The 26,897-nt window shown below is 40.8% G+C and overlaps 1 protein-coding gene across 15 annotated transcripts in view; it reads right to left on the bottom strand.

Annotated features, from left to right (window-relative positions):
- Mctp (multiple C2 domain and transmembrane region protein) overlaps positions 1 to 26,897 on the bottom strand; it is a 544,727-nt gene that overhangs the window by 199,663 nt on the left and 318,167 nt on the right. The window contains exon 1 of one of the 15 annotated variants that reach the window (XM_083140927.1): positions 21,753 to 21,837. The exons of 13 other annotated variants lie outside the window; for them this stretch is intronic. The gene's annotated coding sequence lies outside the window, so the exon portion shown is untranslated. Of the gene's footprint in view, positions 1 to 21,637; positions 21,713 to 21,752; positions 21,838 to 26,897 lie in introns of those variants that run through there. One more of the 15 variants, XM_083140937.1, reaches the window with a different exon arrangement.

The following is a 26,897-nucleotide window of genomic DNA, read 5'->3' as shown; positions in this document are numbered from 1 at the left end:
GGCTTCCATCTATATATCGCGCCACCATTGTTTTTTTTTTTTTTGTCTGCAGCACTTTCCATGCTCCGTGTATGTGATATTTGTGCTTTATAGAAAGTATCATTACTCCACCATTTTATCTAAGCCGGTCTGCACCAGTGGCGCATTATCCATGTAGTCGAATTTACCGCCGATAAACCAACTTTGTTTCTATATTCTTATAAATTTAGCTTTAATATATTTGTAATTGCTGATTATACGATATTATGCAAACGAATAAAACAAACCTCTAAACCAGAATTTTAGTAATTTTAAGAACTTATTTATGTATGCCCCTAATCGTTCTCCTTCGCACCTTTCTGACGACCAGGTTTCCTCCCAGACTGTACGCGGGGAGGGCGAGGGAGCCGAAGAGAGTGGCTATTTAAAAACACGTGGTCTTCCACCGCTGCAAACAGCGTTTGCAGAACACTGCTCCTTCCTTCCTGCTTTCTGTGCCGTGCTTGGCAGAGCCAATATTACTACATGAATGGAAATTTCCCTCGGTGAAGGGTAATCCATGTCCAACTTTAGTTAAAAGGGGAGATTTTATATATATAAAAAATACACAAATTGCCGGAAATCTTATAGTTGTCGAGCATCTGCTTTTGTTTTACTAGCATGCCTGCATTGGTATTTTATTTCTATTACATCTACAGTAAATAATGTAGATGGGGTGTATAATGGACACGGTAATCCAGCTTAAATTTTCAGAATACGTCGCTGGTCTACACCTCGTATATAAAAATAACCGCATATACCGATTAGATCAGGATAGACGGCAATTATAAAACGAACATTACAATATAAGCATACATTAAAAAGTAAAGTGCTCCTCTATGCTTTGCATCACGCCATGAAGACGTATAGGGGGTATGGAGTTAGTGCCCCACACTTTCTTGATCACGGCCGAAGGTAGGGGTGATGTGATCAGCACCCCCCAGTTTCCTCCAGGTACCCACTTTATACAACGCTGGGTGGACGCCGGAGCGTGTTTAACAGGTTTAAAAAAAATCCAGATTTTCCACCGCCTGGTATTGCAGCGCGCTGTGCTAACCAATCTGCCAAGGAGGTCGACAACGACTGAGCTACCGCGGCTTATAATTGCAATATTAAAATCAAATAGCTTACAAAATAATACCTTACCCGAGGGGCTTTCAAACTTTTAGCTGTCGTACCTCCCCTTCGCTGCCAAAATCTGCACGCGCCTCCCCTTAATTATATATATAATGATGCGTTCACTGGTTTCAGTTATTAAACCTACGGGGATCGTTACTGTGAACGCTTTAGGGGTCAGATGGTAGAGCTAGGTTACGTTTATGGTCCCCATACAATCTCACTGACAGGCTTCTGGCAGGGAGTGGAATGATGTCAAGGGATGTAGACGACGTACATCTTACCTCTCGGCCAAGCGGTTGAGTGTGGACGTCAGGCGACAGAGCACGGAGTCCTGAGTTCGACGGCCCACGGTCTTCTTGCCCGTGGCTGGCGACGAAGCACTCGTTGTTCTTGGAGTATCGGCCCTAGGAAAGGCGCCGGGACGATGGTCTGTCCGACGGCTACAAGTTGTAAGCCGTGGTGCTGAAGATAGTCAACTCGCGTAATGTACTGCCGTTGCCTTAGGCGAAAGCTTCGTCTCGGTTTCCCGAGCCGGGCTGAGACCTGGAAGGTGTCGAGGTCTTTGCCGGGGTTTCTTCTGAAGGTCTGAGACTTGACTGAGCCGACTGAGCCTCACTGAGCCCTCTGATCCCTCTGAGCCTCGAATTCTGGTGCTCAGGTCTTTTAAGCTGCTGGCAAATACTTCCTAGTTCGAACCCTGTGACTCGCTTAGAACACCGTCTTTGACAAGTTTAGCTATCTCATCTTTCATTGTTTCTTGTAAGTTAAAAGGAATTCTATACTGTTTGCTTATAATGGGCTTGTCGTGCGTTAACTCGATGTCATATTCGTAAGCGTTCGTGACACTAGGGGGGTCACCTTCCCATGACATAATATCAGAATAATTGTACACTAAGTCTAACACTTTTTGCCTGTCTTCCTGTGATAGGTCTGGATTTACGTCTATTAGTTTGGGATCAAACTTAAGCTGGCTCGGTGAAGGATTTGCGTTGTTTGTGCATGTAAATGAAAAGTCACGATTAGCCTGAAAAGTGTCAAAATTCATTATGTCCGTGACATCTGTTACTATGTTACATGATGCGATTTCGCCTATCTGTGTACCCGCTTTTAAAGTAACAGGCACATCACTTGGGTTAATGACAAGTAAAATTCCTGACTGGGGGTTTAATGTACAGTGAGGTACACAAATACCATGAGTAAGCAGTGTTTCAACAGAGGGGGTCAGTAATACGGGCTCGTTTTTATTGTTTCGTTGGAACGAAACTGGCACGTAGTTCTTTGTACGCGGACATAATGTGATATTTTCTGAAATAACGGCTTTTGTACATCTAATTGCAATTCTGTTAATGACTTCATTAGACACTGTATGTGACGAGTGTTTCTTTTTGATATTCCAAAGTGGAATGTGTCCCAGATTTGTGATGGAAATAGTTTTTTCTTTTAATGAAATGTTGCATTTCTGAGCTGTTAAAAAATCATTTCCTAAAATGCAAGGCATGCTATTTGATTCAATTATTCTAAATGCGTGAGAGTATTTAAATCTACCTATTCTCAGGTGTAAAACCGCTATTTCAGATAAATTCACCTGATATCCAGTTACACCTTTTATTGTAGTTTTTGCTTGAATTATTTTTGCAGCTGACGGTACAATACTCTTGCTACAGATGGATATTTGTGAACCTGTATCGATCATGAGCTCGACTGATTTTTTGTTAAGGGTGGCCTTTAAATAAGGTAAACTGTCTTTCTCTATCAAAGTTTCTGTATGTTGAACGGTACGAGATCGGGTTGGTGCTTGACTCGTACCCCTATTTAGTTTAAAGAACCCTCTGGTTTATAAAAACAAGAGTTTGATTCATGGTTTCTTAATCCACAGTATTCACAAGGGTTTGGATACAATGGACGGGGATTTGCGTTTCGGTTACCCCCGCGTCCTCTTGAATTCGAACGGGTTGACCTAGACGTTCCTCTGAAATACCTATTCCCACTAATGTAACCATTTGCTTGAGGTTGATAACAATTGTTCCCCTGCTCTAAATTGTTTTGGTGGGGAGGGGATCCTCTACAATCTATAAATTTAAAACGCCTGGGTAAGTCAATACGGCAATGGTTAGAGATACGCATCGCCCCGAACTGATGTGAAATGCAATCGTCGTGGGTCTGAATGCAGCTGGGCGATGCTGGCGCTTGCTGGATGCAGTTAGAATTAGATGTTATTGGCGCTGATGTGCTTGCAGCGAGAGCCGAGCTCTGAACTGTTGGAGCTAAGTTTGTCGTGTATTGAGAACCGAGGGCGTGGTTTGTGGAAATGCTTTGTGGTGTGACGTATGCCGCGTAATGGGATTGTTGTGGAGGGGGCAAGGAAGGAGGGGGCGTGAGTGTTGCGTATATACTGGGAGCAATGTTCGCTGCAGGCGCGGGTGCCGTATGCGATTGCATTGAAGCCTGGTATTGTAAATTCTGCAACGCAGCAGCTTGGTTTACAAGATTTAATGCTTGAGTTTGCTCATCATTTTTCCTAGCTTGAATAAGTGATTCCTGTCGCTCGCTATTTTGCAAAAATGTTATAAGCTCGGAGGTGGATTCAAATTGTTGATGGCCAATCGCCTGAATATACTTACTGAGCAGACCAGAGATGAGAAATGACATTATTTGTTCATTGGTGGCGTGGGGAAAAAATCTTAAAATTAATGTTTTTTTTCTGACAATGTAGTCAAAAACTGACTGTCCCAGGGACTGTTTGGTTTCCATTAGAATTTGAGTGGGTTGGGCGGGTGAATAACTGCCGCGAAATAACGTTATCATCTCATCTTTGATCTGCTTTACAGTTAATGTGGCAAATGTGGGCCGAGTTTTGATATCGTTAAAGTACATTAGGGCCACATCTGAGAGAAAAAGGGGTAGCATTTCTTTGCTCTGGTCATTTGTCCACGTGAGGGCAGTAGCCACACTGTCAAATTTTGAGAAGAACTCCTCCACTCGTGAGGGATCTTGCCCGGAGAAAGAGGGTGGGTAGAGGTTAGTGGGTAGGTGTAGAGTCATAGTGGTTGCGGTATGTGGTCTAGGTATCTCGGGTGTACTGGTGAAAGGAATCTTCTTTTTCCGTCTGGGAGTTTCCAGACCGCTGAGAAACAGGGGGTATGAAGCTGTTGCCTTAGATCTAGTTAGGGGCGGGGTGGGGGGTTTATGTATTTCTGAAGCTAGTTTTAAAATTTCATCGAGTGACTGATCTAATACGTCATGTAGTGATGTGTTCATTCGTTACTTGTAACTGAAATAGGAATGAGGGTTAGGTTGTTTTTGGTTGGATGATTGATTTACACGCTCTTAGCAAAATTTTAGGCTTTTGACGTTAATGATATCGTTGTCGCACCCGAAATTACAGCATAAGTGCATCTCTGTCATCCGCTGATAACTGATATGAATGAAGAAGTTAATGTGGGCTGTATTGGCATGTATGGTGGCATGCAAAAGTTATGCTAAGGTTTCGCACGTTCGCCATGAATTTAAAAGCAATTTGTAAGGGAGCGAATAAAATTGTTGTTGCGCCTATTGCAACTATACCATAATTTGAAACTGGGATGGGGGGGGGGGTTAAAATGTTACGCGCAACCTGTACTGGAGTGTACAAAATTACAAGGTAGCCCAAAGCAACTCCACCATGATGCGTTTACTGGTTTCAGTTATTAAACCTACGGGGATCGTTACTGTGAACGCTTTAGGGGTCAGATGGTAGAGCTAGGTTACGTTTATGGTCCCCATACAATCTCACTGACAGGCTTCTGGCAGGGAGTGGAATGATGTCAAGGGATGTAGACGACGTACATCTTACCTCTCGGCCAAGCGGTTGAGTGTGGACGTCAGGCGACAGAGCACGGAGTCCTGAGTTCGACGGCCCACGGTCTTCTTGCCCGTGGCTGGCGACGAAGCACTCGTTGTTCTTGGAGTATCGGCCCTAGGAAAGGCGCCGGGACGATGGTCTGTCCGACGGCTACAAGTTGTAAGCCGTGGTGCTGAAGATAGTCAACTCGCGTAATGTACTGCCGTTGCCTTAGGCGAAAGCTTCGTCTCGGTTTCCCGAGCCGGGCTGAGACCTGGAAGGTGTCGAGGTCTTTGCCGGGGTTTCTTCTGAAGGTCTGAGACTTGACTGAGCCGACTGAGCCTCACTGAGCCCTCTGATCCCTCTGAGCCTCGAATTCTGGTGCTCAGGTCTTTTAAGCTGCTGGCAAATACTTCCTAGCTGCTTGGACAGCACTTCCGTATTTGCCAGCCGATGGCGGGCTTGAACCCGGTAGTATCGAAGAATGCCGTGTCTCCTGACGTCATGTGTTTCCGCTATTTGTGGAATGCTGTGTTGTGTTGTAAATTGTCGCTTGACCGAGCACTGATGTCTGGCGAGAGATTTTACCTTTTTTACAGAGTCTCCTTTGAATCGTTCCACAATAAATACATGTGATATGGTCATCAAAGCTCAACACAAAATCTCTTCATGTGTTTAATTACTGTTGGTACATATACAAGTAATGAAAATATAATGTGTTATTTATGCAGGTGGTGTACAATTTTTAAAGGTTTATAAGCTGGTGACAATCCATTCATGAGATAAAACGGATAAAAAAGTAAGAAAAGCTGGGTAATGGATTTAAAAACATTCATACAGCAATGTTTCGATTTCCTCATTTAATTGTAGTCGTGTTTCTTCTAACAACAGGCTCAATGTACACTCCTGTTCAGATAGTGGCACATTCTTCAACTGTCCAACCCTAAAAAGCGTGCTATTTTATGTGAACAGGAGTATACAAAAGCAATCACCAAAGCTTTGATTTTCAATCTTTGTCTTACAAAGCAGCAACTTCCTTTTGAAGGCTGACACCTGTCTGATAATTGCGTGATTCCCTTGTATATTGAAGAAATACGTTCAGAACATTCAGTTTGTTGAAAATAAGAGAAAGAGATGCCAATCAATTTCTGTACAAAAGCACTATCAATTTGGTTTTCAACATTGGCATGGTTTTCTTCTACATGGTACAGTCCCAGTGCAGTTCCTGTCTCAGTTCAAAAACACGGGAGATTGCCCATGGACAACCAACGTGAGTTGTAGTAATACAGAAGAAGAAATTTATATTTTTTTTATTAACACATTTTAAACTTTCAGAAAAAGGAAATACTTTTTTTGGAAGTTTTCCCGCCTCCCCTGCGAAACTTCGGCGCTTCCCCAGGGTTTAGGTAATCTATTATAATGGCATCAAAAAATTATGTTAAGGTGAATGTATTTTGATGTGTTTAGTAAAGAGTTGAAACTGCTCAGGAAACATCGGTGAGATGTTACCGAGAAAATTATCCAAGAAAGGAAATGTCATGTCAAGTTAATCCAATACCTAAACTATTGTAATAGGGATTTGGACACTGGATTCCACGAACAGCAGATAACAGATTAAAAGAAAATTGGAAACCCTTAGCAGGAACGAACATACCTTGCCTCAACGTGCAAACCAGAGAGACGGGCAGCTGAGTGACATAACAAGGCACGGCGCAAAGACAACGAGAAAACGAGGCAACCGCTGAATCAGGGACCCATTTAGGTTGACGAAATTGGACAGGGAATCTAAATCCGTGAACAATAAAGGTCCTATGAATAGCCCTGTCGTGGTAAACCGAACTATTCCTGCTCGCGATGCCAAGTTGAAACGACCTGGAAAAGAAATGCTGATTTAACCCTCACGTTTAGAGAATTCGAACGGCCAAAACAAATGAGGAAGGGGATGACTGATTTGAATTGGAAATTGTTGTATCTCGTTGATCGAGACGCAGAAGAAATTGCAAATCGCCAATGACTTTCACATACAATACAGGAGTAAAGGTAGCAGAGGCTTGTTACTATACTCTGTTCCAGATACCTCTGGAGCGGGCGAACGAAAAAAGTCTCTGCGCAAGTAGTGACGCGAGGCGGCTTCACCAATGAACACGTGAGAAGAACGGAATTATGTGGAGAGGGAAGCGATTTCAGATACCAGCCATCCCAGCAGGCCGTGCTGCTTCACTCTGCCTACTCGATTTCCTCCCTTCTCTGATGCTATGCGCGGTCTTGCTTCAGAGATATTTGGGATAGGGTATAGGATTGCGGAGGACTTTCGAATAGAAGTAGTATGATGCGCAGGTCGCTGCGTGAAGAGCAGCGGGACATCACGGTATACCCAGTTTCGGTATCTCTGACGCAAGGCCGTGCATAGCGACAGAGATAGGAGGGATCGAGTGGGCAGGGCGAAGCAATACACGCTACTCGAAGGCTGGTAACTGCAACAGCTTTCTCTACCTTCACGCGTGGTCATTGGTGGAGCCGTCTCGCGTCACTACTTGCGCAGAGACTTGTTTTCGTTCGCTTGCTCCAGCTATAACCGGGACAGGGTATAGTAGGGATTTCAGTTGAATTTGTGTGTTGATTCTGGAACCAGTGGTGTCTACTGGCGTACGCAGAGGGGGGAGTAATGGGGCTACAGCCCCTCCAGAAAATTTGAGAAAATCAAAATTTTTTAATGAAAGAGTAAAAAACTCCGGAAAACCATTGTGGTAACTGAAACCCCGACTTAAAATGACGGCAATTTTTTTTTTTTTTGAACAACCTTTAAGAAGAATATTAATTGGCACATTCATTGTGAGTTCCCTTCGAATAGCCCATTTCTCCATCTCCACCCTCAGGTTCGTGGGTGTCAAGGTAAGGCCATGCACTGGACGTGCCATGAAGACGCATGTTGAGGTTGGACTGCAGACATTCTCGATCCTGGTCATAATGAAGGTAATGTGGCTAGCCCTCGATAGTGTTGCCCACGAGACGAGACGAGACGAGACGAGACGAGACTTTGGTCTGTCCCGTCCCGTCTCGTGAAAATGCTGTCTCGTCTCGTGTCTCGTCTCGAAAATATTAGTTTGTCCCGTCTCGTGTCCCGTCTCGTCTCGTCCCGTCTCGTTTTGTCTTGTCTCGTCTCGTAAAAGTGATCCGGGATATCATGCCAACAAAAGTCAAAAGTAGCAGAAACACAATATTTTTTCGGAAAGTGGGCTAAAGCTTCAAATATTTTACCCATTGCGTGGTGAGAATAAATAAGGTTCGTTAATCATGAGGACATTAATATTAAAAATGCAGTTTGTTGGTCACTGATTGCTAGGTATCTTATGAAATCTACCTTGTGGTTTTTCTCGCTTCATACAACTATCTATCTATCGTACATTTATACCGAGTTTGTTAACCTGTCCCGTTTCCCGCGCTGTCACGTTGCGTATTTTAATTTGCTGCCTGGCTTTGGCTTTCCCCAGCACGGAGTTCAGGCGGTCTTCAGCAGCAACACCGCTTGGTTTATGCTAGAAAAGCCAGCAATCAGCTAGCGCGGGAAGCGGGACAGGTTGTAACAAACACGGTATAAGTGAGTGCTCTTTTTCATTACTGCTACGATCGTCAAAATCTGCATAAAAACAGCTGTCCTGGCAAGAAAATTAATGTCAAAAAAGGTGATGAATTGAATATTTGCTGAATAACAAAAAAAAGATGTTACATCCAGTTGACGAAAAATAAAGTTCCTGATTAATATTTTATGCTCATTATTATGTAGTAGCGTGCATAAATCTTCATTGATACTGTCATTCAAAGCAGTATGATCCCAATAGAATCCTTGTTTTCTAGTAAGTTCGGCAGGAATATGTAAGCCTCGATTATGCTAAACAAATATATTTTTTGTTTAGCTAGAGCAAGGCCCCAGGAGGATGCAAGAAGCCGTTTCTGCAAAAGTGTATGTTTTACGAAGCGAAGAAACGTGACAAAACCACCACGTATGGAAGGCAAACCTGCATTTATTTTATATCGCACATTTACAGAGCCGTGCCTCCCGAAGTTATAAAAATCCCAACTTCCATGATTCTTTTACACATGCTATAGTTGAAAAAAATATGTTTAGATGCACCAAAATTGCATCATTATCAGATTATGCATATAACGTGTTATTGGAATCAACATATTTGTGTAAATTGGGTGCCTCCCTGATGGCGTAGTAATAACGTCGAGGTCTTGTAATGAAGGGTCCTCGCATTTGATACCCAATGGAGGCACAAAGTGGATCGGATAGCACTGTAGTTCGGTTCGCGATTTAACCTATTTGTAAATCAAGTGGACTTAAAAAAAAAAAATCAACCTTAAGAATATTAGAATCCACTAATTCACCCGCAGGTAAATCAAATTTCACATATCCCTCTTCATCCTCGTTCATAGGCTTCATGCAATACTCTTGTGTTGCATCCCACCAGGTGCGAGAAATGTGAAGTTATTATTTCCCCGTACTGCGTTATTTCTTTTCATAACAGTAAGGCTAAATTCTAGTTTTATCTGAACTTTTAAAAAATGTGCAAAATACGTCTCTATCTTTAAACAACCACCCTTTTCCATGTCTGTGTAAAATAATCCCACTCTTTCTCAGAAAACCTCTTCCTACGATCAAATGAAGGAAACAACTCTCAAGTCTCAACAATTATAAATGTTTGCTTAAATTTCCTATCATTTTTCAAACAGTAGCACATATCACGTCCTTTCGTACAACACTGTCAACAGCTAATGTTACTTTCCTCGTCCTAATAAATTTGCTTCCAACCAGTGATGGCGCCAGGGAAATATGACTGGGGGGGGGGGGGGGGGAGGCTGGCAACAAAATATTGTAAGGGGGCAGTCACATTAAAACGCCCGAAAACACTACACATATATATGCTTATATAATAATACTTATAATAATAATAATAATTATTATTATTATATTCATGTATGGTGTTTCGTGTTTGTTTTTTTATTTAGAGTGGACGTTTACTGCCTAAATTTACTTCTTGATTACGAGTTTATCTCCACATGATTCGTTTTAATAAAGACATTAATTTTTTTTTATTGGTAAGTGGCCTATTTCAGTATTGAAAGACATTCATAATTTTATAATTCATCGTCTTTCTTGAGATGAAACTACTGATATAAATATTTAAGTTATAAGATAATAATATAAATGATGAAAATAATGCTTCGAAGAGTTTAATTTTCTTGCAAAATATACGTGACGTTGGAAGAAATGAATCTTCTTAAGTATTAGAAACAATGTGAGGCACTTAGTGAAGTGCAATTCTCCTGTAGGAGAATTCTGCTCTATGTGCTTTGGAGAACACATTGCCACCTTTGGCACGTCCAGGACTTGACATTTCTTCTCAATGTCAAGAACAGCCAAATGAGGGAGGCAGTTTGCATCCAGCATCCTGTTTCGAGCAAGCCTTTTCAAAGATTTTAAGGACAACCATCTTCGTAACGCTGAAGAGTTTTGAGCAAAAATTGTGTTTCACCTTTCAAGGAAATGTTATCACAGGATAAAGATCAGACAAAGGTTACAGTTATCTCATAATTCAAGAAATATTCGGACCCTGGCATTACTTACTCTTACTCTACCACTCCAACCTATGTCTGTGCTACCCAATTACAGGCACCTATGGAGTTCGTGGGAAGAAGTTCTTCGATTTTGATATGTACTAGAAAGAGCGAACCTGCATCTAATGATTGAAGAGTGGCAAATCCTAATAAGCGTTCGTTTACCTGCCCGCGATATGTTTTGAATCGAATTTTAAGTGTAAATTGCATTTTAAGGTTCACGTTCAATACATTTCCAAATAATATCCCCTCATTAGCTTCAAGAGTATCGAAGAAATTCCCTTTGTTAAGGTTTCCTCAGACTCATCATCTCGAAATTCAAGTCCCTGAATAGTAAGAAAGCGCGATGAATCCACAGCAACTGACATGTAGTGACGGTTTTTTTTCGATCACCTTTGGTCCTGGGTTCGATACCCAGTGGAGACACTTTAAACTATAAGTCCAGTCCCGATTGGCTTTTCTGTGCATGAAGGGGACTTAAAACACCAAATCAACCAACCAACCAAATCTTGAATCAACTTTGAATGTCTTAGCGTTGTCACTAATGACCACGATTAGAATAATTTGCCCGTACTACAGATGATGTCTTGTGGTCCTCAAAATATTCGTGATGTTTTAAAACCATCCACATTCAACACTTTTTCCCAGTTCTTAAGACTGGTTAAAACTTAGGTTAATCTCGGCTATTACAGGACATAAATGAATGAGAAATCACCTATGCCCAGGTCGGCGCTCGAATCTTGGACGAAACAAATTAATATTTGTTAATCAAGTTGGTGTTATAAGCAGGAAAGTGATATCATGCAGAATACACCACTTCGAAAAGGTGAAGTCTCTTATTATTCGATATTTAATTAACTTCAGTTGGGAGCACGGGCGGTGGCGGGGGGGGGCGAAGTGTCTGACATGGGGCGTCCCCCTGCTCCCCTCTGGCGTCGTCACTGCTTCCAACCTTCTAATAATTTCGCTGCTGATAGCCTCACCTTCTAAATGGAAGCTTGTGTGTCGGCGAATAATACAAAGAACTTGTGTTCACTGTCCCTCTTCCATTCAAAGTCTGCCGTTTTCCTTTTCAGCTTTTCCTGCAAAACTTCCTGTCAGCAAGCAAACCAAATTACAGAATTTTTATTGCCCCTCCCTTGCATCAACTTTCATTCCTACTTTAGGCCTGGATTTATGGCACGTACCCGCTACTGCAGGTCAACCTCGCCCTATGTTTCGTGTTTGCCCCCTGAAGCAACGGTATCCATTGTTCAAAGCGAAACCTCTGTCAGTAGGGAACGGCCGAAAAATAGTCTCGGAATACACCCTGGTCGTAAACAAGCTCCCGCCACCCTGACATTGCTGTCAGCTTCCCTATGAAGTTCGATAAAACTACTTTGTGAAATGTGTTTAGTAACGAGTGAAAATGTAGACAGTAGATACTACATGCATTTTGCTCATAAACTTGAAGGCTAAATTTACAGAATGAAAAGAACAGCTACAACATTCCTTCATCTGATTTACAGAAAGGCTAATCGGGACTGGACCCACTGTTTAAAGTGGGATTCAAATCAAAATGTGCCTTCACCGGGTATCGAACCCGGGACCCCTTGATTACAAGGCGACGACGCTACCACTGTACCATCGGGGAGTCCCCTCATAGAACAAAGTTTCCTTCTACGACGATTATACAGAACTTAGTGCACTTCCTTCATTTGAAATCTATTCTATATCAGCCTCAGTATTTCGTTATTGGAATCCAAGGAATAGTATTCTCCTTAAATAAGAAATAAATAAATAAAATAAAAGCATTGGAAATAATCTTCAAACGGACGTAAAAAAATCGAATCCAACCACCTGTAGAATGCCTGAGGGAAACAACAAGAATTTTCTCAACAAAGACATATCCGAAATTTCCATAACATTCTAATAATTTTGCAACCCGTGCAAATAATCATGTGGTAAAATCTTGTCGTGGTTCCCTGTAAACGCTAAAATTACCAAATTACTTCTTTCCATCTCTTTAGCTCTCAGCTGTTCGGAGTGGGATAATGCAAGATTATTTGTCCCTAATTATCTCCTTCTCTTAGTCTTGCTAATATCTTGGATTCCTTAATAACTTTCCCAACAACTCCTTATCAATTTGTACTGCCATGTTTCCTACAATGTTTTTCCTACTTCCTAATAACATTCACTTCTGTACACCCTTTGATGTAAAAATTAAATAATAAAAATAAACCATATCCGTCGGTCCGTTTATCTTTCCAACCTATAGAGCTGAGACTATTTTTACAAGATAAACCTCGGACGCAGACATTCCACGATCTTTTGGCCCCTCCTTCCACCTTCTCTACCTGCCCGTTTACTTGACGTTTGTTACGACCTTACTTATTTTGTAACTTTGAGATTCCATGTTAAAAGAAAAATCTAAATAGTGTTACCTCAAGTCCTTGTTAATGTCCGTGATACTAGATGTTGTGACGCAAATATGAACGCGCCAATCAAGGCGTTGTTGAACTAATGTGTTCACCTTTCTGTAACTATCTAATGAAGTCAGCTCGCTTAAGACAACGGGCATTTATTATGATGTAAATATAGATTTACCAATCAAAGATTGGTTAAATTTGTATAATTCCAAAATGTAAGATTTTATCAACGTTAAAGAAATAATTGTTAACTCAAATGAATATGTAAACTTTCTTTGTAAATTATTAATTGCCAAACTATGCATTTTTCAAATATCTTTCTGTTGTAATTTGGAGTAATGTAATAAGAAATTACCTAAAGACAGGTGTTCGAGGCTGGAACTTTGGGTATAAATACGAAGTAGTTTGGTCCGTAAGAAGGTCTGTTCTGGTGTCAGTCTAGGAAGAAGTGAATAGGTGCAAGCCGCTCTTCTGTAAAACCTAGACTGGCCAAATAGGAACGATCTAATCTAGGAAGAAGTGAATAGGTGTATGCCGCTCTTCTGTAAAACCTAGGTTTGGGCCACCCTAGTTTGACCTTTCTAGTAAGTTTGAAATTATCTATTAAGTATTGATCTCCAAGTTCCAGTTAAAAGTTACCTAACCACTGGCTGTAAGCACTCAAGCAGTAAATAAACATTTCATTAAAACTTCACGACTTTGGTTGGATTTGTTCAGCACCTACCCTGAAGATAGGTTTCAGTGTAGACCCTTAGAGCCTCAATGCTCCCGGCTATAGGAGTAAAGGGTGAGGAAAGTTACTAGGAACGTAACACGTTATTCAGAATTGTATTAGTATCTGGAGTACTATCGTAACATAAACTTATTAACCTGGAATAAATTGAAAAACAAAAATGGGGAGTAATGCTCTGTTTTGAAAGAGTATTGAAAATAAGTTTAGGTATTCATTCATTAATCTCTCTAGAATAGTCTTCTTTTGACTTAATACACGCTTATCAACGTTTCTAATTGAAATACTTTATTCCAAGCAAACAAGTATTTGCAACTGATTAAATATTTTGCTTTCATTTTTTCGAGACATTCGAGACGAGACGAGACTTTTCAAAAGCCGTCCCGTCCCGTCTCGTGTCTCGTCTCGAAAACGAGACGAGAAAGGCATTCCGTCTCGTCCCGTCTCGAATTTTAAAAGGCTTGTCCCGTGAGCAACACTAGCCCTCGAGCACCCCATTGACGAGAGGCTAAGTGAACACCAGAGCCGTTCGTGCAAGCATATCAACAGAAAAAAGAAATCCTCACATCATCCATCGCAGAAACCGAACCTAGGTGGAAATTAGACACCTAACGACTTAAGAAATGGCGCAGTTGCTGGTGTAAGGGTTAATTCTAAAAGTAAATTATCCCTGTAAAAGATAATTACGTTCACCAAATGCTACGAATGCATAGAGGACGTATCTGCCTAAGAAATCTGAAAATGAAACAAATTTGATGATGGGGTAACTTTTGTAAAAATATTGAAAACTTTCAAACTTCAGATTTTCGGGTGTGAGAGCTACAAAACTAGGGTTCTCTGATATCTGTGTCTCATTGAGTAACACAAGTAATTTATGAGAAGTGTTAACCAGTCCTAAAAAATCCTGAAATTTTGAAAAATCGAAATCGGGTGAGTTTTCCAGAGGAAAAAGTTACATGAATATTTACGAGACCTGAGAGAAAAAATTGCATTTTTTGTTAAATCGCGCGGGTTCTGGCCAATTTGCCCATTTTCCAAGTATTTTGATTTGGAATGACATTTGTTCGTGTAGGCGAGTTACTTCTTTTATCCCCTACTTTTGTTGTTTCATTCTTGCAACTTAATCAAATTTTAGCGACTTAAATTCTCAATTTTACGCATAAATATTACACATTAGTCGCTAAATAGCGCCTAAAGGTAGAAGTTCAATTACGAAGCCTGAAGGAAAGACAGCCGCAGCACTAGTTGCTGTAATCAAAACCCAAAACCCAGTGAAATTTCAATTTATCCAATGCGGGTGTACGTAAAAGACAAAAGAAAAGTTATGAAATTTTCGCAATACAAGTTTCGCTGTTATTAATCATTCCCTCTTTGGCCCCGTAGCCGGGCGTGATTAAACGAGAGGAAAGTTTGTTATCAATTTTAACGTTTGCATCTGGCTTGTCCCATGAATAAATCACAGCCGTGTGCACTAGAGATTAGACTGAACTGGCAGGGAAACGGGACCAGATCAATCGCAGAGCGAAAAGTCCCGAGGTGACAAATTAAATGTTATTTCTACTGCGTAAATAATTTACCCTATTAGCGGCTGTCAATCCATAGAACGAGTCACGAGCTTGGAATGATAAAGACTACATCTGAAACTTGATGCAGGTCACTACAGTGGTCCCGTCTAGTACGCTGCACTTTTTGACACAAGGTGTACTCGGTGTCAGGTTGGTGCAAGGAAATGACTTTCAAACAAGTAGACGAATAGCGGGGTTCAAGTTCACAACATTCAACAAATGCCTGTTTGCTGCTTTAAACCTTCATTTGGTTCATTAAGACGCACCACGTGACCGTACACCACACCGCTCCAAGAACGTGGTGCAAACGGTGCAGACACCAAATCAACGAAGTAGACGAGTCGGGTGTTGCACCGTGTAACCAATAGTGATGGGCACCATCGACTAATTTCCACCATCGACTAATTAGTCGTTAGTCGAAACAAAATATCGACTAATTAGTCGAAAAAATTAGTCGACTACTTTTTCGACTAATATTAGTCGAATTAGTCGTTCGACTAATATTAGTCGAATTAGTCGTTCGACTAATATTAGTCGAATTAGTCGTTTGACTAATATTAGTCGAATTAGTCGTTCGACTAATATTAGTCGAAATAGTAGTCGACTAATTTTTTCGACTAATTAGTCGTTCGACTAATATTAGTCGAATTAGTCTTTCGACTAATATTAGTCGAATTAGTCTTTCGACTAATATTAGTCGAATCAGTCGTTAACGACAAATATTAGTCAAAGTGGAACTATATATTTTTCTTATTATTTTCAAATTCCTCCACTCTTGTGCTGAGCTGAGCCAGGCTAAATTGGACTGTTTATAAACGAATGTTTATACACACACACACACACACACACACACACACACACACACACACACACATATATATATATATATATATATATATATATGTGTGTGTGTGTGTATATATATATATATGTGTGTGTGTGTGTGTGTGTGTAGGCGCACAGAGAATAGACCCGGGATCTCTTCATTACAAGGTCACGCATGAGAACATTGAGAACAGTCTCTGTGGCCCGAAACGTTGAGTTGTGTACTCACGATGTCAGTCACCATCAAGGTTCCGGCTTCAAATAAAGACGTAAAGAAGACATAGGCAGGCCCATAGACGGGAATTATCATGTGTCTTGGGTTGGGGGGGGGGGGGGGGACAAATCCTAATTGGAACAAAGAAAAGATGCGAAATGTTGTTTGTTGGAGTGTCAGATGTGACCGATAACTTTACTATAGTAGTATTACAGTTAGACATACAATTATAGAGATGCTACATTAAAATCTAAAGTAACGGAACAAATCAATCTCACTGATAGATACCTCGCATACGTCGTACAGCTTCATGTTTGATGTTTACATATATTCTTAGAAGTATTCTAATAGTATTCTAATAGTACTGTATTCCTTAACAGTGTTTTCAAATTTCCTTTAATCAACAGTGGAGGCGAGTTCTTGCTCCCATACTATCCAACACATATTGGTCGAAATTTTTTAAGGGGTGTGACCATTATGTGAAGCTTTTAAAAATATAGTTCTGATCAGTTAAAAATTATTTATTACGATGTAAACTGCCTTTGGTGCAATATTAGGATGAATGAAATACTAGCGAATAAGTTGAAATTGAATAGTCTAAAACGACAAACATAATTTATTTGTGACAGTAAGCCATTTTTCGGTATGAAACAAAAAAGTAAGACATTAGTTGTTATTGATTTGTGCATTATAGTCGAAATATTACACCTGAGAAAATTTACCAGAGTATTGCGAAACTGTGTCGAAAGATCATGCGCCGCTATAATTGGTTTCGTTCTCTAACGCACCAATGCGACGATTACGAGATGAGAGATTATAAACCATTTTTTTGACTGAAAAAGCAGGGTGCGACGGTTAGTTAGAAGAAACTCGGGACAGGGATTAAAAAGATTTGACTGTCCCAAAAAATGTGGATGTCTGGTAGACTTGCATCAATTGTTATAAAACTACCTGGGTACAATTACCAAATATGGCAGACTGGAGCCTGCCTCTCTCTGCGAACAACCCATTCATTTATGCAAGGACGAAATAGAATTCATTATATTCGTAAATTTTTATAGCTTCACATTAAAACGTATCATAGTTCTAGGAAAAAATGGCCCCATTGCTGACGTGGCTGGACATGAAGTTCTTTATCAGTCGAACCTCTAATTCACTCCTTTCCTAACTAATAAAAGTTGAACTTTTATTATTATTTGAGATTCTTTAATTCTACGTTTATACTCATGTAGGCTCAATGGGGCAGTATAAAATATGTAGGCCCCAGCATATAAATCCAGCGATCTATTGATTACAAAATGATAGTGTAAGACAACGCATTGGCCCGACCCTGTGGCCGAGTGGTTAGCACATCGCGCTGCGACGCCAAGGGTCCCGGGTTCGAATCCCGGTCGGGCTTGGTTGTTTGTGAATGTCCATTCATCAATTTCATCATTTCATCACTCATCCCCATCTTCGCAAATTAGCCTAGAGGCACAAAACGCGAAGTCAAATAAATTAGATCAATCAATCAAGACAACGCATTGTCATGGCAGACTCGGTGGACGAACGTGTTGAGTTCTGGATTAACGAAGTTACCACCGAAAGTTCCTGGTTCCAATAAAATCCATATCTTTTCATGACACTTTGCGATAGTATCTTCATCAAAATTCATCTGATCATGACTCATCCTCATCGTCGCGATTAGCCAAAAGTGGCAGAAATGCAATGCTAATTATCAAAACTGCAAATACAGGCAAAATTCGACACAATCCTTTAGAGTAATGAATATTCATTGATAGGAAAACAAGGGTTATAGGGAACGGATTGATATGTACCAAAAAATGTTCGTTATAAAGGTAAAGTGCTCCCCTGTGCTTAGCAACACGCCATAAAGGCGTATAGGGGGTGTGGGGCTAACGCCCCACACTTTCTTGATCCGGTCGTGAGTGGGGGTGATGTGATCAGCATCACGCCCCTGATCGCCTTTACCCCCCAGGCCCCAGGTACCCATGTCATTCGACGCTGGGTGGGCGCTGGGGCCGCTTCCAACGTTAGAAAGGTTCCCGGATTTGAACCGGCTGGGGAACGCACCCCGGACCTTTTGCTGAATCCGGGCGCCTGATAGATATGCATCAATTAAACCTTTAAAGGTTATAATACTAAAATTATAAAATAACCAAATATTGTAGACTGCAGAGTCCTGGAGCCTATCTCGCTTCGCGAACAACCCATTCATTTATGTAAGAATAAAATCGAATTTCTTGCAAAATCTGAAAAATCGTCAATGTTATTTTCGTAGGTTTTACAGCTTCATATTAAAACATTTCATAGTTGGAGGGGGTAAATGACCCCATTGCCCCACCCCTTGAGTATTAGGCTGGACATGGATGTTCTTTTTGATCAATTCGTCCTCATCGTCGTGGTTACCCAAAGTGACATACATCCTCTATCTTTCTTTATTATTATCCTCATTTTACATCGCTTTTATGCCTCTTTAGGCTAATCGGGATGATGAGAATGAATTGTGATTACAGGAAATGGATGAGTGGAAACTTACAAGAAACACCCATGTCCACCACAGGATTCGAACCCGGAGCCGTAAAAGGCGTGAATGTGAATGAACCACCCTGCGCGCTCTGCCACCGATGTTGCTGGCAAATTTGTACCCCATAAGGGGCAGAAAGGTAAATTAACATCTAGCGACTGCAGCAAGTTTGAGATCGTTCTGGACAGCGTATATTTTAGTATTTGCCCCACGAACATAATTTATGTTTATTTTTAATTAAATTAATTTTACCTTACCTTGCATCAGAGCTGGTGGATTGTAAACTCTCTTCATATATTCGACCGGTTTTTTAAGTTTAAGAATATTTCCATTCCAGTAAAATGCATTTATCATAAACCCTCTAATCCATCTGAAGGTCAGAAATGGATAGTTTTGCTTTTAAAATGTTGCGGTGTCTTGTGCACTGGCCTGTGAATACCAAGAAACTCTCGGAACTATGAATGTGTATCCCTTCAGAGAAAACAAAAATAGCGACATGAATGACGGTAGGCATCGCCCCCTGGAGGTAGGGGGGGATAGAGCTACAGCAGGGTCAGCTTTCCCTTTGCATACCAGCTCTGTCGCGGCATCAAGGGATAAAAGATTCCAGTCACTGACCTTTCCAAGAAATACCTACCTGCTTTGCTTCCCTTCTTGACAATAAGCCCTCTGCTCAAGTAGTCGATTGTTCGTCTGGAAATGAGACATGTTCGGTCATTTCGACTAATATTAGTCGGAATGTTCCCGACTGAAATCAGTCGAAATGTTTCCGACTAATATTAGTCGAAATGTTTCCGACTAATATTAGTCGAAATGTTTCCGACTAATATTAGTCGAAAGGTTTCCGACTAATATTAGTCGGAATGTTTCCGACTAATATTAGTCGAACGACTAATCCGACTAATATTAGTCGAACGACTAATCCGACTAATATTAGTCGAACGACTAATTCGACTAATATTAGTCGAACGACTAATTCGACTAATATTAGTCGAACGACTAATTCGACTAATATTAGTCGAATGACTAATTCGACTAATATTAGTCGAACGACTAATTCGACTAATATTAGTCGACTAATTTTTTCAGTCGACTAATTTTCATTAGTCGATAATTTTTTCGATGGTTTTAATAATCGACTAATATTAGTCGACTAATGCCCATCACTAGTAACCAAGTATAGCCGCGACGGCCTGGCATCCGGCGCGGAGACCGACTTTATGGCAGTAACCCTCGGTTGCTGCGTTTACCTACGAAGGAACTTGCGGTCAAACAACCAATTAGGCATATTGGTTGGGCAAGAAGCGGCAACGTTAAAAACTCTCTTCCTGGAAGCAGCCAGCAGGGAAACAGGATTTTGTCAAAATAACCTTTTTGCTCTGTGAATGGACACCGGTTCTAACGGCGACTTCAATAGACGCGCAGGCACGTGTGGACTGCATAGCCCAGCGGTAATGTGGCGTTGTAGGAGACGAAGGAGGTTTTCACGGTTTCTTTCTGTGTTAGACCACAAGGTTAGACTTAGTCAAGTCGGTCGCGTTTGCGTAGTGAGAAACCTCTCGTCGTCTATCATCTGGGTAACAGTGTAGTTGCATTGTAAACATATCAGAAGAAAAAGTAGGCTGTTCATAAAATAGACAGCACCTTCCCCACAGTATTTCTTATCTCTCAAGGCGGTTCCCTCTACTGGCCTTGAGGTGCAGTGTGTAGCGGAAAACCCCCCATCGCACGGAACGGTCTCTGGCCTCTACAAGTCAAAATGGGTTGTTTTACGTCTTGAACTTTGCATACTCTTTCAATAAGTGAGGTTTATTCAACTTTATTCAGTCAGTAAACAAAAATTAAACATAACATTGGAGTGGAGCTAAAAGTAAAGCGGGTTTTCAGATTTCTCATACTGACAAGCTAAAAACACATTTCTATGACTTTCCCACGACGTTTTCACTAGTTGATTTCCCTGACTGTACCAGATTTTCTAGGATTTCCAGGTCAATAGAAAGTGGCGTTTTAAGAAAGGATTGGTTTGCGCTATAACCCTATCCTCATTGTTCAGCTTTACTAAATGCAAGAAAGGATAGGCGACTAGTGAGCTACACAGCCAGAAGGTTAGCGCTGTCGCCTTTCGTGCTTTGAAGGCTTTGTTCGCGCTGTCGCGTCACGGAGCCATTTTGAAAGTTTCATTCGGATACGATATAATACTTAAGTAGGCTACCTGAGCACACTATCAATTAGCTGCCACCTCGGCGGTCGTTGAGTGTTCGACTCACAATCTTGCGACCGATTCGAGTCCTAGCCTGGGCATGGAGACTACTACCTTTTCATTTCTTTTCTCTTAGTCCCCCTTATGCACAGATCGGCTAATCGGTACTGGACCTACAGTTTAAAGTGGGATCCTCACCGGGTATTTAACCCGGAATAATTTGATTACAAGGCAACGCAATCGGGAGGTCCCGCATGCTACTTGGCGAGTATTCCATCATCATTTCAACTAATAATTATTTATCGTCGAAACTAGCCTAAAAAGACAGAAAATGGACATAAATGAAGAAAAATACTATTTCTATTTTTCTACTTATGTTTCCGTCACATTTTGCCTCTTCGAATAATCGCGACGATGAGGATTAATAATGAACTGACGAAATGCCTTATGGAACAAACATATTCGAACTAAGGTTCGAACCTGGGGCCTCTAACTTCGAAATGCGTTACACTCACAACTTTGCCACGTTGACCGGCACAAATACTATTACAGGTAACAGAAAGATGAAGGCGAATTATGAAGAAAAACTGACCTTTAACGCCAGAACCAACAGAAGTTCTTCCAGCACCGCGCTGCAAATCTACGAGACTAAAAATGAATCACGTACGTACAACACTCACTGGTCGCGAGACAATGTAATGGCTTACCCACAGCGTCGCTGTTAACGGCACAAAGAAACTGGCTTAGGAGCAGTGCAACTAGGAACGTGGACGCATCCGTGATTTATCGCATCGCACACAACCCTGCCACGTTCCATATAACAGTGGAAATGAGCGCTATTTCCTAACCCACAGGAAATCCTTCCATCTCTACACAAATTAATTCCCCGTTAACTCGTTCAACCAAGTCCTGCATTAAGTGATACTTGGAACAAGGGTTGCCAACTGCACACACAAATCAAACGGAACGGAATCTCACTAATTTTTATTCTGGTTATTTCACGTCACTTTTCTGCCCATTCTGTTAATCATGACAATAAGGATGAATGATGAATTGATGAAATGGGTGATGGACAAAGACAATGATAAAATAGTAGTCCTAAAACATTTCTTACCTCAGTGGCTGAAATTATTTAAGTTGTTCAACGTTCCGATATAGCATTCTCAAGAGCCAATAACACTAATTATCATTATTACAAAAAAAAAAAAAATACAAATGCACTCAAGTATACCATTCCAAACCGCCTCCCTAATTAGAAACTTCTTTTTTAGCACACACATTTTAAAATTTATGCAAATTTATTCATTCCGAAACCTTTTGCAGGAAACATTTTTGGGTGTGCAAGTGGTGCCAACATCACAAATTTTGGCGGAGACGTCAATCAGTCAGGCCTGGGCAACCCTTCCATATTTGTGAGAGTACTCTCGTATGCAAGTGTACCCGGTGGAGGCACATAGTGGTTCCGATCCCACTTTAAACTGTAGGTCCACTCCCGATTAGCCTTATTGTGCATAAAGAGGACTTAAAACACCAAATCAACCAAACCGTATGCAAGTGTGGACTGCAGAGCGAGCAACGGTAGTGTAGATTTGTAAGAAGAGCGGAGAGGAGGGAGTGAGCAAAGGCGGAGGCTTCGTCAGTCGCGTTCGATTACTGTTCGTCAGTGTGCGGGTAGAGTTTCAGGTGCAGAATGTTTCTTCCGTGTTCAACCAGTGTAAAAGTTCTGCCGAAACAGTATACAATGAGATCATACCCTTAGTAGTGACCATGGACTCAAGTGCGCATGCGCAACTTGGACGAGTCCAGTCGCTAAATAGGGGTTACAGCTGTAAGTGGAACGCAGATGGGGAAGGAGGTTCCGCGAAAATCGTTTGCTGCTGATACAATATTGAAGTTTCAAACGTACTAACGCAGCTGCAGTAAAATGCGAGCGATAATAATGAACAGAACGTATCCAAAGGAATACTGATCTGATATCAGTTCCGCGCATGCTTCTTCTTACTTCCCCTTCCAGTTTGGAAATAACTAGGTCGATCTTCCCTTGCGGAGGCGATGAACTCCTCAGATTCGCCCGGAAGCTCGGCCAGTACCGGAACTGATAAATCCTCTGCGGATATTCTGCTATTAGGATTTATTTGTCTCCTCTTGCGAAGAAGACTGCGGGGAGAAAATTGAAGCGCCAAGAGAGAGAAATGATAACACAGGCAAAAAAAGAAACAAGAAAGCAGGGAATAATTTTAAATATCTTCCAGCAACCAGCCTTCTGGGTGTGGGATACTTGGAATGAGCTTAAGAACCACAAACAACGTTGCCAACTAAAAAAACGTTTTAACCCTCCGGCGGGCGCGATGGGGGACTTTGTCACCGCACAACCACATTATTTTGCCGTGTCGAGACATGACTGGCGCCACCTTACCATCCGCTCTCGTATACTTCAATTGGAGTTTCTGCTACCGACGGAGCAAGGCGCCGTTCTTCTGTCTACCTTTCTGTACATACCAGAGGCGTTTTAACATTTCTTTGCATTCTTGGGGGTGACTGAGTCACCCCGCACGCCTTCTCGTGTAACTAAAATTTTAATTATTATTATTTTTTACTTGCTTTTCTATCTATTATTACTTTTATCACCGATCCCTATTATAGCAATGAAGTTTTTATTTAATATTTATATCGATTCATCACGCCATTTATCAGATAAACAACAACTTCTTATTGTATAAGTGCAAAGAAACAAAAAAATAAACATTTGTAAACTCAAATACACAAATAAAGTTTGCAATAATATTATTATCTTACATGCAAAAATAAATAAATATCATAAATATGTATAAACTCAAAGATACATATATATTATGTGACAACAACAACTTTTAATTGTATGAGTGAAAATAAATATACAAATAAATAAAAAATAAATATTTGTACATTCCAGGATACAAGTAAGGAATGTAAGAACATGTCTAAATAAAGTTATTCAACTATAAATGTAAAACAAGCAAAGTCCCCTGCGCGCCTGCTCGTGTTATTAAAAATAGCGCGCCTGCCGGAGGATTAACTCAAGTAACGACTCAATTTTTCTCTCTTCCATTAAGTTTCCGATTCCTACACCCACCCTGGTCATGGTTAAGGTTAAGCCAGGTTACTAGATAATAGTTACTATAAGCAGGAAGTAGGGCACACTGTCATTTTTACTTCTGGTCCAAATGAAGGACAATAATATTAAACAATAATATATATATATATATATATATATATATATATATATATATATATATATATTTTACTAGGGAATGGGTTGGCAAATAACACATTTTCAGTTCAAAATAGTATTTTTAATGACATCTTGACTATAAAATTCCCAAACCTATAATCAACAATTCGGGGTGTAAGCGGTGACTCCTACTCGAGACAACCAAATGTTAACCTCACTTCCATGTAGTACACCCTGGACTTCAGACTGACGAGGCTCTGGCGTACGGTCCCATGGCCAGAAAAATCCACTATGGAACTTGTGTTTTGTGCTGTCCATATGTGTTTACATCATTACCTTTTGTTTTGTGGCAATTTCTACAAGAAGCTAATTTTCCCACAAAATGTACTGTGATTTTTTGTTTTAAATGCAACTTATGTGATGTTCAAAATGTAGGGCATGTACGATTTCTTCCTGAATTTCTCTCGAAGGCCGAACACAACACTAAAATGTGGGGAAAAAGAGGGCTTCTGTTAAGCGGTACACATTGTTCTGAATTAAAATTCGGAACAAAAAAGCAATATTTCTTTGAGCTTGTTTTCCAAACATGTTTCATCAGCTCAGTACCCTCCCTCGATTAGAAAAGTTACACGTATTAACTTGAATCACAATTTTTGTTTTTGCGATCAGCTAATATACAACTGAGGCCAACTCAAATGTGAGTCCGAGAGTGTGTAGATAATGTGATTTGCCATCAAAAGATTCAATTTTGTGGATTTCATCAGGGGAGTGCAGAAAATAGGAGACGCCAAAAATTTCATTTCAGCTTATCTCTGTAATAGAATTAGTAGAATAGCTGAAAATAGCATTGCCTAATGACATTATCTAGGCGTTCATGGAATAACATCTCACCCAATAGTGAAACTGATTTCAAACCCATTTGGTGTAACTTCATCAGAAACTATCCTTACTACCTCGATAACACAATACTAGAGCCAAAATTTACACCAATATAGAAAGTTATGAACTCTTTTCTAAAACTAATCCTTATCCATTTTTGTACAGTCAAAAGCAAAACTGTGTTGTATAATCTGTGAATGATTTTCTACTCACATGTCTTTAACTTAGAAATTCTGATAAACAAGCAATAAACAATTCACCCTAAAACATATTTTATCCGCTAATCATAAGGAATAAAACACAAATATAATCATTAAGGAAGTACCAACGTTGTTTCATAGGTATTCACACACCACTTCTAACTCGGAGTGTACATTCAAAATAAAATTAGTACTTTTCGAGTCATATTTGTTGTTTTGGTCTCACAGCTATGGAAAAGCATTTTTTCCAAATTGCTTGTTGTTTTCATTGCTTGCACGTGACCAGAGAAAAGCAATTCTCCTTGTGACCGTACGAGAGGAGTGAAATTTCTTTCCTGCATGAGCGGTCCATTTCTTGTCATGAAGGGAAAATGTCTCGTGAAAAAGGGAATTTTCGTGCTCTAATTTCCCCATTGGTTCGCAAGAACGTAGAGGCAACACTGTAACAAATCGTTCCGCAGCGAAGTCGCCACTTGAGCCATTGTGGAGGTCTGCCAACAGAAGACGTCCTTTTTTTTTTTTTTTTTCCTATTTTGTCTCACGCATCAAGGACTTCCCTCCCAATGTAGAGAAATGGGAGACGCATTCAAGAGTTTGTGCGTATGGGGGGAAACAGTCTGTTTTCTCTCGTCCTCTGAGGTTCTCTGGCGCCTGGAAACGGCTGAAAAAGCATGGAAATATATTCTGGCGCCCGGAACGGCTAGTGATTGTCCTCTTGCTCAAGGGGCATATGTATTCTGTAAAATCGCGGGCGCATTGGGTACATATCACCAGCACTGCGGTACATCCTATGTTATATCTGTACGCGTTGTTTTGTTATTTTACATCGCCTTTCAGCACGTCGCGCTACGACGCCAGTTCCAATTCCAGTAAGACATTGATGTTCGAGTTTGATTTTTGAATTTGATTTGCTTTATTTTACTTCGCTTCTTGTGTTAATTTGCGAAGATGGGGATGAGTGACGATATGATGAAATTGATGAATGGGCACTCACAAACAACCATGCCAGAACAGGATTCAAACCCGGGACCCCTGGCGTCATAGCGCGATGTGCTAACCACTCCGCCACGGAGGCCGGCATGTTGTTCGAGTTTGTTCTGATTAACAAAACAGAGAAAGAGAATGACAGGAAAGATTGCCCATTATTTTTTATTATTATTATTATCAGTGCCGTAACAGTGCCAAGCAGACTTCTTCATGCGTAAAAGTGCTCCGTAAAAAATCGACAAAATATGTGGTAATTAGTGAGTGTTAGTGTAAGTGAGGGAGCATGCGGTAGTGTAAGGTGTGCCTTGGGTCGCAGGACACCCCCACAATCTGTTCCGGTAAGTACTTTCTCAAACACTGCCAAAATAGTAATCGTGTGCACTCTCCATATATTTCTTATGGAGAATACTGTTGCCCGCAGATGAACGCAAAAGACACCCCCTGCAGCTCACCCAAGGAGTAGTTTGCTTTGCTCACCCCCAAACGCTCACGTAAGAAGGACCAATCTTGATCTGAAAATAAACTAAAAGTGAATTCACCCTTAAGCAAAATAACTGTTGCGAAACAAACATCCC

Source organism: Lepisma saccharinum, chromosome 1 (assembly GCF_977018435.1).
Source record: "Lepisma saccharinum chromosome 1, izLepSacc3.1, whole genome shotgun sequence".
Lineage (NCBI taxonomy): Eukaryota > Metazoa > Arthropoda > Insecta > Zygentoma > Lepismatidae > Lepisma > Lepisma saccharinum.
Note: the sequence above shows the minus strand (reverse complement) of the source record. Positions and strands in the feature narration are given on the sequence as shown.